Here is a 14172-nt window from a genome sequence, read left to right as displayed (position 1 = left end):
TGGTGAGGAAAGACGTCTTTCTGATTGTATGCTTTCTTGTTCATAGACAGCTGTGGCATTGCTATAACCTCGCACAGCGGAAGGGTCCAGAGTACTCCCAGACCTCTTCTATAAGGGCACTAATCCCTTTCCCAAATCTAATCACTCATCACTTCCCAAAGGCCCTCACCTCCAAATACCATCCCATTGGGGGTTTGGTTTCAGCATGTGAATTTTGGGGGGAAATAAACATTCAGCCCATTGCAGGCTCTGGTTATTATTTTTATTTATTTTGAGCTTTTCTTTATGAACACTGTGTCTTATATTGGTCCTCTTCTCTGACCTCGATCTCCATGATCCTTCTGTCATTTTCATCCTTATTGTCCTTTTTCTCCATCTTCTTGGATGGCTCTTTGTTCTCCGTAATATTGTTTCCATTTTCTGCAACAGTTCTTATGTTCCTTACATAATGTTTCCAGTGTTGATTTTTATTCAGCTCTCATGTTGTTAGCTCTGTTTCAGTCCTTTCTAATTTCAAGTTGTCTTTTCTATCTTGTTTTTTTTTTTTTACTTATGATTTTTCTAATCTTGTTTATAGAGGTTTTATCTTGTTCTTAGTTGAAGATGCTGAGCATTTTCCTGAAAAGTTCTTTTGAATCCTGTATTAGATCGTTTCAGAGATACGCTCTTCTTCTGTATCATTCAGATATTTTCTCATACAATTACATCCTTTTTCTTATTAAATTATATTTAATATTCTCATTAAAATGACAGATAGCCTAAAGAAGTTTACAGCAAAGGAAAGTAATTCTTTGCCTCATTTTGGCTTAACTCTGACCATTTAATTTCTGCTGTCCAAGGACAACACTTCTGAACTCTTTCATTTAGTTTCTTCTGGTAATTACCTTCTTGGTTTAAATAACATGCTTATATTGCTATCTCTTTAATTTATTGTTTTGTCTTTATCGTCATACTATGGGATATGAGGATTATCTCCTTAATATTATCTCTCTAATATACCTCTCCCTGCATATCCCAAAAGAGTATTTTCATAATTTTTCTATCAGTATTTAATGTTTACATTATCATGACTATGTATATATCCCTCATTAGCCATGTAATATCACATAAATACAATTGTTTTGCTCTCCCTAATACTTATTATTTGATTGATTTTCATTTTTATCATTAATTCATACTTATTTTCACTGAAGATTAATCTCCTCTCAATTTATCAGTCTTATTTATCTCCTGGAGATGTCCTTTCTGGAATCCCTCCTACTTTGATTGGGACTGTGTGCTCTCTGGACCAGCAGCACAGCTATCATCTTGAGACTTTGCTTTCCCGCTATGTTAAATTCCCCTTCACCATCATCACCATCATCACCATCATCACCATCATCACCCCCTTCATCAGAATTCACTTTACTGTTTTGAGCCCTTTCTTTCCTGGACTCTTGTGTACCTCTTTCTTAGTTTCTTACCTTGCTTCAGTAGAGCTTATTTTCCAGGAACTTCTAAGAAAAGTTGTAAGTGAAGTAACATTTTGAGAATTCACAGGTCAAAAGAATTTTTTTGTTATTCTGCCCTCACACTTTTTTGCTCCTTTGGCAGGATATAGAATTACAGTTTCCAAATATTTTTCTTTTATAATTTGGCGTCCTCACTATATTTATTTGTGGAGTCTAGTGTTACTTTTGGGAGGCTTTTAGGACCTTCATCTCTGAGGTTCTTGAATGTCACAACCAAGTAACTTGGGAAGTGTCTGTTCATTCATTTAGTTGTGTGAAGTAGACCTTTGATATGGGAGATCATGCTATCTGGGTCTAGAAATTTATATTTTAATTTGATATTTTTCTCTTTTATATTTTCTCTAATCTTTCTTGTCCTTTCTTTACTTGGATATTGACCATGCTGGTTTTTATCTCTAATATTCTTATGTTTTCGCTATTTTCCATCTTTTGTCCTTTTGGTCCTTCCTGGCAGATTTTCTCAATTTTTTTTTTGACATTTTAATTGAATTTTGCATTTATCTTATCAAATCCTTAATATCCAGAAGCTTCTTTGTGTTTTCCTGAACACATCTTTTTAAAATAGATTTCTGTGTTTTTTTCCTTTTGGAGTCAATATTTCTCTCACCTTTTTGAGGATATTAATTTTTATTTTTTCAAAAAATTTACTTCTGTTGTCTTTAGCTCCCCTGAGTTTCTTTGTTTCTGTCTATGTATCTTAGTCTCAATATTTGGGATTCTCCTCAACCTCCAGTGATTGGCCACTTAAAGCTGATTGTAGCTGTGTGCAGTGTGAGAGAGGCTTTTCAAGTAACAGCTTCACTAAAGTTTGAGTGGACAGAGATTCAGACATTTTTCTGGGAGGATCCCCAGCTGTCAGTACCTGTATGTCTTATCTCCTGAGCAGGTGTGTTTCCCCAGTGAGGACTCCAATCCCTGCCTATAGGGCATAAGTGTGGCTGCCATTTAAAAAAAAAAGTTTTTTTTTTTTACATCTTTATTTGATTATAATTGCATTACAATGTTGTGTTAGTTTCTGCTGTATAACAAAGTGAATCAGCTATATGTATACATATATCCCCTCCCTCTTGAGCCGCCCTCCCACCCTCCCCATCCCACCCCTCTAGGTCATCACAAAGCACTGAGCTGATGTCTGTGTGCTATGCAGCAGCTTCCCACTAGCTAGCTATTTTACATTTGGTAGTGTATATATGTCCATGCTACTCCTTCAGTTCGCCCCAGCCTCCCCTTCCCCTCCTGTGTCCACAAGTCGGTTCTCTATGTCTGCGTTTCTGTTCCTGCCCTGCCACTAAGTTCATCGTTACCATTTTTCTAAATTCCATGTATATGCGTTAATATACAGTATTTGTTTTTCTCTTTCTGACTTACTTCACTCTGTATGACAGATTCTAGGTCCATCCACATCACTACAAATAACTCAGTTTAATTCCTTTTTGTAGCTAATATTCCATTGTACAAACTCACGTACCTGCGGTCACCTTATCTTTGACAAAGGAGGCAAAAATATACAATGGAGAAAAGGCAGCCTCTTCAATAAGTGGTGCTGGGAAAACTGGACAGCTACATGTAAAAGAATGAAATTAGACCACTTCCTAACACCATACACAAAAATAAATTCAAAATGGATTAAAGGCCTAAATGTAAGGCCAGACACTATAAAACTCTTAGAGGAAAATATAGTCAGAACACTCTGACATAAATCACTGCCATGTTTTAGAGCCAAGTAGAAGGGAGGGGGCCTGAGTGTCACAGTTGTATATGTTGGACCTCTTGGTTTGATCTTTCAGTTCTTATGTTACAGAACTCTAGCTCTGCTCTTAGAATTCCTAAGTCCAGAATTTCTGGTTCAGCTTGTCCACAGCGTTTACCTTGGCCAGTTAGGGGTGAGTGTCTGCCAGGCTTCACAGAGTTCAGGGTATATCTGCTTCCTTCATATACTTTTAAGCAACACTTCTGCTCTAAATTCTAACCTATAAAAGCCTGAAGACTTTCTGGGTTCCTGTGGCGCCAACTGGCTTGTATATTTACCTGTTCCTCACCATCAGCACCCTTGCAGGCTTAGATACTTCTCTTTTCTCTGCTTTTCTAATTTTTGTTCCTATTTCTCGTCTACTCTTATCTTTTTTCCCTTTGTTCTCTTGAATTTAAGTTAATGCCGTGTGTGTGTGTGTGTGTGTGTGTGTGTGTGTGTGTGTGTGTGTGTGCGTGTTTCAGATTCCTTTAAATATTTTGACTGGGATATCAAGAGAAAGCAGAGGTAACTATGTTTTCAATCTACCTTGAAGTCCCAACCATGATGTCTTTATCCTTTTCCTTCTGCAATACTTTTTTTATAGGCTCTTTGTTGTCACTTTCTTCTTAGTTTCCCTCCTTCCATATTTTATAACTTGGTGGAACCAGGTGGGTTACACAGTCATCTCACTCTTCTCATCATTGTTCAGATCTCTAGCTTTACGGCAGGTTCATCTCCACAATTCGTGAATATGTCCCTGTTTCTATATTGCTTGCTTCTATGGAGTATATCTCTGCTCTGTTCTAGGTGGGTTTTCTTTTTGTTTCTCTTCCTTTCTTCCTTCTGCCCCCACCATTAGCTTATTTTTCATTTAAACTGATAGCAGTGTCTGAAAAATTATAGGCGTGCACCGTGTCTCCGTCCTTTCCTACCCAAGTACTGTGTCTATCAGGACTACTTGTCTCAGAAAATGCACCGCACCCAGAAATTGTCTTTTACTTTGTGGCTGATTGTTTTTCAGGAGTTTGCAGTATCTGGAATTAGACAGAGGTTACTTTGCTTTAGAGAACATCTCTCAGTGGGTAGAGAGGGGTATTTGCAGTGTCCTGGTGGTTATAGGTCCTGGGACTCTGAGTAAATGGATGGAAGGTGCTAGAGGGAGGAAGCTCATTCTTTGGAATTTTGTTCCATGAAGCCAAGGTAGAGTGTGTGTCAGAAAGTATAGCTCCACCAACTGTCTTTTACCTAGTGCTAATTCCTCCCAGATTCTAATTGTCTCTCAGTCTTTGTTTTCATTGTTATTGAGAATTTTCATCAAATTTTGTTTTCAACAGCTATTTAGTTAGAAAGTGAAAGAGGATGATTGGGGATTGTCACCCAGATTCTCTCTAAGCCAGAATCCCTATCCTATTTGAAATTATACTTGTCATTAACTTTAAACTTTAAAAGCATCCTTTTAACCCAAAGTTCCCTAATATTCTTTCTAACATCAAGACTGAAAAGTGCATTTTAAAGACTAGTGCATATTTTCACTCTTTCCCCAACCCCCCTCTCATCCCTATAATCACTTCCTAGTTTCTGGTAATATAAGCTAGATTAGTGTAACTACATTGTTTTATATTATATATTTCCTTTAATTATTTTGGACATTGGCATTCAACTTTATAAGCAAACATTTTAAAAATTCTGAGCTATGTTTCATGGTTTTGTTTTGGTTTTTTTTGCGGTACGCGGGCCTCTCACTGTTGCGGCCTCTTCCCATTGCGGAGCACAGGCTCTGGACGCACAGGCTCAGCAGCCATGGCTCACGGGCCCAGCCGCTCCGCGGCATGTGGGATCTTCCTGGACCGGGGCACGAACCTGTGTCCCCTGCATCAGCAGGCAGACTCTCAACCACTGCACCACCAGGGAAGCCCTGTTTCATGGTTTTTTAAAAAATTTTATTTTTTGATTTTTCATGCTTATTTTTTTGATTTTTATTTATTATTTTTTTGTAGAGCAGGTTCTTATTACTTATCTATTTTATACATATTAGTGTATATATGTCAATCCCAATCTCCCAATTCATCCCACTTTGAGTACATGGATAGCTAGAGGCAGAGGCAGGAAGCTCCTTCTTTGGAATGTTGTTTCATGAAGCCAAGGTAGAGTGTGTGTCAGGAACTACAGCTTTACCATCTTTTAGCTAGTGCTAATTTCTCCCAGATTCTCAATGTCTTTCAGTCTTTGTTTTCATTGTTATTGAGAATTTTCATCAAATTTATAGTTTCCTTTGCTGTGCAGAAGCTTTTAAGTTTCATTAGGTCCCATTTGTTTATTTTTGTTTTTATTTCCATTACTCTAGGAGGTGGGTCAAAAAAGATCTTGCTGTGATTTATGCCAAAGAGGGTTCTTCATATGTTTTCCTCTAAGACTTTTGTGGTGTCCGGTCTCACATTTAGGTCTTTAATCCATTTTGAGTTTATTTTTGTGTATGGTGTTAGGAAGTGTGCTAATTTCATTCTTTTACATGTAACTGCCCAGTTTTCCCAGCACCCCTTATTGAAGAGACTGTCTTTTCTCCATTGTATATCCTTGCCTCCTTTGTCATAGATTAGTTGACCATAGGTGCGTGGGTTTATCTTTGGGCTTTCTATCCTGTTCCATTGATCTATATCTCTGTTTCTGTGCCAGTACCATAGCGTCTTGATTACTGTAGCTTTGTAGTATAGTCTGAAGTCAGGGAGCCTGATTCCTCCAGCTCCTTTTTTTTTCCCTCAAGATTTCCTTGGCTATTCGGGGTCTTTTGTGTCTCCATACAAATTTTAAGATTTTTTTGTTCTAGTTCTGTAAAAAAATGCCATTGGTAATTTGATAGGGATTGCATTGAATCTGTAGATTGCTTTGGGTAGTATAGTCATTTTCACAATATTGATTCTTCCAATCCAAGAACATTGTATATCTCTCCATCTGTTTGTGTCGTCTTTAATTCCTTTCATCAGTGTCTTATAGTTTTCTGCATACAGGTCTTTTGTCTCCTTAGATAGGTTTATTCCTAGGTATTTTATTCTTTTTGTTGTAGTGGTGAACGGGATTGCTTCCTTAATTTCTGTTTCTGATCTTTCATTGTTAGTGTATACGAATGGAAGACATTTCTGTGCATTAATTTTGTATCCTGGAACTTTACCAAATTCATTGATTAGCTCTAGTAGTTTTCTGGTGGCATCTTTAGAATTATTTATGTATAGTATCATGTCATCTGCACACAGTGACAGTTACTTCTTTTTGTTCAATTTGTATTCCTTTTATTTCTTTTTCTTCTCTGATTGCCGTGGCTAGGACTTCCAGAACTATGCTGAATAATAGTGGTGAGAATGGACATCCTTGTCTTGTTTCTGATCTCAGAGGAAATGCTTTTAGTTTTTTACCATTGAGAATGATGTTTGCTGTGGGTTTGTCATTTATGACCTTTATTATGTTGAGGTAGGTTCCATCTATGCCCACTTTCTGGAGAGTTTTTATCATAAATGGGTGTTGAATTTTCTCAAAAGCTTTTTCTGCATCTACTGAGATGATCATATGGTTTTTATTCTTCACTTTGTTTATATGGTGTATCACATTGATTGATTTGCATATATTGAAAAATACTTGCATCCCTGGGATAAATCCCACTTGATCATGGTGTATGATCCTTTTAATGCATTGTTGGATTCTGTTTGCTAGTATTTTGTTGAGGATTTTTGCATCTATATTCATCAGTGATATTGGTCTGTAATTTTCTTTATTTTGTAGTACCTTTGTCAGGTTTTGGTATCAAGGTGATGGTGGCCTTGTAGAATGAGTTTGGGAGTGTTCCTTCCTCTGCAATTTTTTGGAAGAGTTTGAGAAGGATGGATATTAGCTCTTCTCTAAATGTTTGATAGAATTCACCTGAGAAACCATCTGGTCCTGGACTTTGGTTTGTTGGAAGATCTTTAATCACAGTTTCCATTTATTACTTGTGATTGATCTGTTCATATTTTCTATTTCTTCCTGGTTCAGTCTTGGAAGGTTATACTCTTACAAGCATTTGTCCATTTCTTCCAGGTTGTCCATTTTATTGGCATAGAGTTGCTTGTAGTAGTCTCTTAGGATGCTTTGTATTTCTGCGGTGTCTGTTGCAACTTCTCCTTTTTCATTTCTAAATTTATTGATTTGAGTCCTCGCCCTCTTTTTCTTGATGAGTCTGGCTAAAGGTTTATCAATTTTGTTTATCTTCTCAAAGAACCACTTTTAGTTTTATTGAGCTTTGCTATTGTTTTCTTTGTTTCTATTTCATTTATTTCTGCTGTGATCTTTATGATTTCTTTCCTTCTACTAACTGTGGGTTTTGTTTGTTCTTCTTTCTTTAGTTCCTTTAGATGTAAGGTTAATTGTTTGAGATTTTTCTTGTTTCTTGAGGTAGGATTGTATTGCTATAAACTTCCCTCTTAGAACTGCTTTTGCTGCATCCCACAGGTTTTGGATCATCATGTTTTTGTTGTCATTTGTCTCTAGGTACTTTTTTATTTCCTTTTTGATTTCTTCAGTCATCTCTTGGTTATTTAGTAACGTATTGTTTAGCCTACATGTGTTTGTGTTTCTTTACGTTTTTTCCCCTGTAATTGATTTCTAATCTCATAGCGTCGTGGTTGGAAAAGATGCTTGATATGATTTCAATTTTCTTAAATTTACTGAGGCTTGATTTGTGACGCAAGATGTGATCTATCCAGGAGAATGTTCCATGTGCACTTGAGAAGAAAGTGTAATCTGCTGTTTTTGGATGGAATGTCCTGTAAATACCAATTAAATCTATCTGGTGTATTGTGTCATTTAAAGCTTGCGTTTCATTATTAATTTTCTGTTTGGATGATCTGTCCATTGGTGTAAGTGAGGTGTTAAAGTCCCCACTATTATTGTGTTACTGTCAATTTCCTCTTTTAGAGCTGTTAGCATTTGCCTTATGTACTGAGGTGCTCCTATGTTTGGTGCATATATATTTATAATTGTTATATCTTCTTCTTTCTTCTTCTTGGATTGATCCCTTGATCATCATGTAGTGTCCTTCCTTGTCTCTTGTAACATTCTTTATTTTAAAATCTATTTTATCTGATATGAGTATCACTACTCCAGGTTTCTTTTCTTTATTCTTTTTGCGGTGCGCGGGCCCCTCACTGCTGTGGCCTCTCCCATTGCAGAGCACAGGCTCCAGACACACAGGCCCAGCAGCCATGGTTCACAGGACCAGCCGCTCCACGGCATGTGGGATCCTCCTGGACCGGGACACGAACCCATGTCCCCTGCATCAGCAGGCAGACTCTCAACCACTGTGCCACCAGGGAAGCCCCCAGGTTTCTTTTGATTTCCATTTGCTTGTAATATCTTTTTCTATCCCCTCACTTTCAGTTTGTATGTGTCCCTAGATCTGAAGTTCGTCTCTTGTAGACAGCATATATGTGGGTCTTGTTTTTGTATCCATTCAGTGAGCCTGTTTCTTTTGGTTGGAGCATTTAATCCATTCACATTTAAGGTAATCATCGATATGTATGTTCCTATTACCATTTTCTTAATTGTTTTGGGTTTGTTTTTGTAGGTCCTTTTCTTCCCTTGTGTTTCCCCCTTAGAGAAGAGCTGGTTTGGTGATGCTGAATTCTGTTCACTTTTGCTTGTCTGTAAAGCTTTAGTTTCTCCATCAAATCTGAATAAGATCCTTGCCAGGTAGAGTAATCTTGGTCATAGTTTCTTCCCTTTCATCACTTTAAATATATTGTGCCACTCCCTTCTGACTTGTAGAGTTTCTGCTGAGAAATCAGCTGTTAACCTTATGGGAGTTCTCTTATATGTTGTCATTTTTCCCTTGTTGCTTTTAATAATTTTTCTCAATTTGATTACTATGTGTCTCGGTGTGTTTCTCCTTGGGTCTATCCTGTATGGGACTCTCTGTGCTTCCTGGACTTGGGTGGATATTTCCTTTCCCATGTTAGGGAAGTTTTCGACTATTATCTCTTCAATCATTTTCTCGGGTCCTTTCTCTCTCTCTTCTCCTTATGGGACCCCTACAATGCGAATGTAGGTGCATTTAATGTTGTCCCAGAGGTCTCTTAGGCTGTCTTCATTTTTTTTCATTCTTTTTTCTTTATTCTGTCCTGCGACAGTGATTTCTACCATTCTGTCTTACAGGTCACTTATCCATTCTTCTGCCTCAGTTATTCTGCTATTGATTCCTTCTAGTGTAGTTTTCATTTCAGTTATTGTATTGTTCATCTCTGTTTGTTTGTTCTTTAACTCTTCTAGTTATTTTTTCTTTAATTCTTCTAGGTCTTTGTTAAACATTTCTTGCATCTTCTCGATCTTTGCCTCCATTCTTTTTCTGAGGTCCTGGATCATCTTCACTATCATTATTCTGAATTCTTTTTCTGGAAGGTTGCTTATCTCCACTTCATTTAGTTGTTTTTCTGGGGTTTTGTCTTGTTCCTTCATCTGGTACTTAGCCCTCTGCCTTTTCATCTTGTCTGTCTTTCTGTGAGTGTGGTTTTTGTTCCACAGGCTGCAGGATTGTAGTTCTTCTTGCTTATGCTCTCTGCCCTCTGGTGGATGAGGCTATCTAAGAGGCTTGTGCAAGCTTCCTGATAGGAAGGACTGGTGGTGGGTAGAGCTGGTGTTGCCCTGGTGGGCAGAGCTCAGTAAAAGTTTAATTCACTCGTCTGCTGATAGGTGGGGTTGAGTTCCCTTCCTGCTGGTTGTTTGGCCTGAGGCATGACCCAGCACTGGAGCCTACAAGCTCTTTGGTGGAGCTAATGGTGGACTCTGGGAGGGCTCACGACAAGGAGTGCTTCCTAGAACTTCTGCTACCAGTGTCCTTGTCCCCGCAGTGAGCCACAGCCACCCCCCTGCTTCTGCAGGAGACCTTCTAACACTAGTAGGTACGTCTTATTCAGTCTCCTATGGGGTCACTGCTCCTTCCCCTGGGTCCTGATGCACATATTACTTTGTGTTTGCCCTCCAAGTTTGGAGTCTCTTGTTTCCCCCAGTCTTGTCAAATCCTGCAATCAAATCTGCTAGACTTCAAAGTCTGATTCTCTGGGAATTCCTACTCCTGTTGCCAAACCACCAGATTGAGAAGCCTGACATGGGGCTCAGAACCTTCACTCCAGTGGGTGGACTTCTGTGGTATAATTGTTCTCCAGTTTGGGAGTCACCCAACGAGCGGTTATAGGATTGATTTTATTGTGATTGCACCCCTCCTACCATCTCATTGTGGCTACTCCTTTGTCTTTGGGTGTGGGGTATCTTATTTGGTGAGTTCCAGTGTTTTCCTGTCAATGATTGTTGAGCAATTAGTTGTGATTCTGGTGCTCTCACAAGAGGGAATGAGCACATGTCCTTCTACTCAGCAATCTTGAACCATTCTGATTTTTCCTGTTTCATGTGTTTTAATGTTTACTTTCAATACTAGTTTTTACGTACAAGACTCCCATTCTTGAGGCATTTAATTTGATTGGCTGTCATTTAGAGTATGCTATTCAGCAAAAAAAAAAATTGTTTTTGTTCTGTGTTTCCTTTCCTTTCTTTGTAAAGGATTACTTGAGTCAAATATTTCTTAATTCTAGCTTTTCTGAGGACTTTATTCTGCTGTCTCAGTAGTGAGTGATACATTGTCTCTTCATATAAAATTCTTTTTTTTTTCCATCAAAACTCCTTCCACCAGAATCAGAAGATGTTGCAACATTGTCTCCTGGCATCTCAAGTAGCAGAGGAAAATGTTTGCCAATCTGATTTTGTTGCTTTGTTTATAATCTCTTGTTGGTTTATTTGCTTGCATGTATGCTTGTTGCATTTCTTTTTCCTTATCTTTCTAATTCTGAAATTCTTCCATTGCGCATTTTGCATGGATCTCTTTCAATACATTTACCTGAACCATGGTTGGCTATTCATGTCTGCATATTTGGGTCTCCTGTTTTAAAACTTTTTCTTCAGTTACATCTTTGTTACTTCCTCTCTGTTCTTTGTTCTGGTTTCTTGTTTTAGAGCATCTCCAAGGCTGAAATTAAAATCTCTGTTCTCACCTCTCTGCTTTCCGTGTCTATCATTTTCTTTTACTATTTTCAGATCTTTTTCTCCTTCTTCTGTGTTCTGGGAAGGCTTCATAAGTCTGTTCCATATCCTGCCATTTCAGTTTTCCTCTTTGCTTCCTGCATTGGCTTTCATTTGTTATTGCTCTTTTATTTCGACTTCACCTCCCCCAGCCCTCTATTCTCCCCAGGTTGTTGTATGTGCATTTCATTCTGTAGACATTTTGTAGTCAGGGTGCTAGAGACTGACTAGCTGTTCACGTAATCTGCTTCTCCTTTCTCCTGCGCACCCACTAGACAACAATTTCTCAGCCCCTCTTGAAGTTATGTGAGCATAATTTACCAATGGAGTATATGAAGAACAGATACAAATCACTTCCACACCTGGCCCATAAAAATCTCCCATGTGTGGTCTCCCATGCTATTTCCCATTCCATGGCAATCTTAAAAGCCATGTGTTGAAGATGGTGAAGCCACGTGGTAGAAAGAGCCTAGTTCCCTGAATTGCCAGTTGGAGGAGAGCTGTCTGCTAATCAGGAACATCTGTTTTGGATTTCACATACCAGAGCAATAAAGTTTTATTTCTTATTCCACTGAAATGTGGGGCTTCATTTGTCATAGCAGTATCATCTTAACTCATATTCATAGCCTGTTTTTTCATTATGCATGAGTTTTCTTTTTTATTTTTTGCCTCTTTTGTAAAAGTCATATCTTTGACATCCCTTTGAGAATGACCAGCTTTCCCTAATTTTCTATCATCTGAGTCTTAATGTGCTGTTCTCTTTCCCTCGTGTTGTCATGTCTATAAATTCCATGTTAATTTTTGTCTCTTTATTCATTCTTTAAATGTAATGATTTTTGCCAAATGGAGATTGTCAGCAGACAGTCTCTGTGATTTTTACACGGCTCTGCTAACTTTACACTTATTTTTATGGAGGAATCTCTTTCTAGGATCTTTACCTATTGGAAGGTTTTCAGTATCTGATTAGCATCCATATAGAGCTGCTTGATGCATCAAGGTGCAATTCTACTTCCATGCATACTACTTCCATGATTTGGTCCTTAAATCTGTGAACCAAAAAAGTGCAGTGAAAATCACAGTCTCCCAGCATGCATTATTGCCAGGGTTTTCTTGTTTCTGGTCCAGCTCCAATGCTTTACCTCCGGGCAGAAGAACTAGGGACTCATTTACTCCCTCCACACACATGCGTTTTTTTCTTGACTTGTTTCATGTTTAAGTTGTAACTACAACTTAGCAGTTCTATATTGTATGTGGTATAGAGACTGGTACTCAGATCATCCCACAAACAGTTTTTTTTTAGGAGGGGACAGATGCACAATTACTTTTTGATAAGAACACAGACCTTCAGTTTTCTTAAAATACAGATTTCTAGGCCCCTGCTATGGAAATTCTGATTTAGTAAATCTAGGGTTAAGCCCAGTAACCTGTATTTTTAAAAACCCCTAGGTGATTTTGACATGTAGCTAAGAACATGATCTGGAAGGAAATTAACACTATAGTAGAAAATTTAAAAAATCAATTTTCTCGCAACCTAAGTTTCCGTTAACAGATAAGTGGTGTTATATAAAATAAAATATTATTCAGCTTTAATAATACATGCTACAACATGGATGAACCTTGAGGATATTATACTAGTAAAATAAACCAGTCAGAAAAAGGACAAATACCATGTTATTTTGCATATATGAGATACATAGAGTAATCAAAATCATGGAGACAGAAAGTACAATTGTGTTTGCAAGGGGCTGAAGGCAAGGAGAAATGGAGTTGTTATTTAATGAGTGCAAAATTTTAGTTTTGGAAGATGAAAAATGTTCTGGAGATGGCTGATGGTGATGATTGCACAATGTAGATGTAGTTCATACCATTGAAATGTGCACTTGAAACGACTCAACTGGCAAATTTTGTGTTATGTAGTTTTTACCACATTTAAAAAAATAAAATAAATAAAAATAATTAAATGATCTCCTTACCATACCCCTTGAATTTTCATATCAGTAGAATCATAGACCTTGAAATCTAGAAAGATATTAGAGATGAGAGGCCCCGAGAGATGGGGAGATTTACATAAGACCAACAAGTAAGTGAGAAACAGAGAACTACAAGCTATAATTCTTGGTCGTATTTACCAGAATACCATATTTTAAGTATTGAGCATTTCCTTTTTCCTGATTGCTGGTATAAAAGGTTTGTTCTAGAAACTTTATTGCTACTTCCATCAGTCTCCTTCTTGAGACAGGGAAGTACCTTGAGTTGGAAGAAGTATGGCTGTCCTTATTTCTAGTTAAGTCAGTAAAGGTCTTGGCCTATTGGAAGCAATTAGGATTTTTAGGAACAGGTATATCTGGGAACTCAGGAGTTGATATCATGGTTGGGTCTCCAGCATGGAGAGCCATGGGCTCTGGAGTGGGGAGTGGAAAGGAGTTCAAGAAAAACTTGTCCTTGTGTCTTCCTGGCTTTGAAGCTTCCAAGGGAACTTGGATGGACCCCCTGGGGTGTTTTATGACTAGTTAAATTGTACTTAAGCAAAGAAGAGGAATGGCCAACATTACAGATGACTATCTGGAAAAGACTTTTCCCAGACTAAAGAAGTGGAACAACTCACCAGTAGAGAATTTAATGAATTACAGTTTGGAAGAAGCCAAACAAAGATGAGTTTACATTAATTTGCCACACACAAAATATACAGGGGATAGTGACTAAGCCTTGTGTAAGGGAATTGACTGGGTTGTATGTGCACCACAACTTTGGAAAAAGACTGCTAACATTCCTTAAGCCACACTGGAATTCAAGACCAAAATACTTAACTCCTCCAATGGTTGAGTCTAAATTGTGCAA

The 14172-nt window shown here is 37.9% G+C and overlaps 1 protein-coding gene across 2 annotated transcripts in view; it reads left to right on the top strand.

The window, feature by feature from the left end:
• Positions 1-14172, top strand: part of BCKDHB (branched chain keto acid dehydrogenase E1 subunit beta) — a 299229-nt gene that overhangs the window by 269949 nt on the left and 15108 nt on the right. The gene's annotated exons all lie outside the window — the stretch shown is intronic.

The sequence above is a fragment of the Lagenorhynchus albirostris genome, chromosome 12 (genome assembly GCF_949774975.1).
Source record: "Lagenorhynchus albirostris chromosome 12, mLagAlb1.1, whole genome shotgun sequence".
NCBI lineage: Eukaryota > Metazoa > Chordata > Mammalia > Artiodactyla > Delphinidae > Lagenorhynchus > Lagenorhynchus albirostris.
This window is presented reverse-complemented; position numbering and strand designations above follow the sequence as displayed.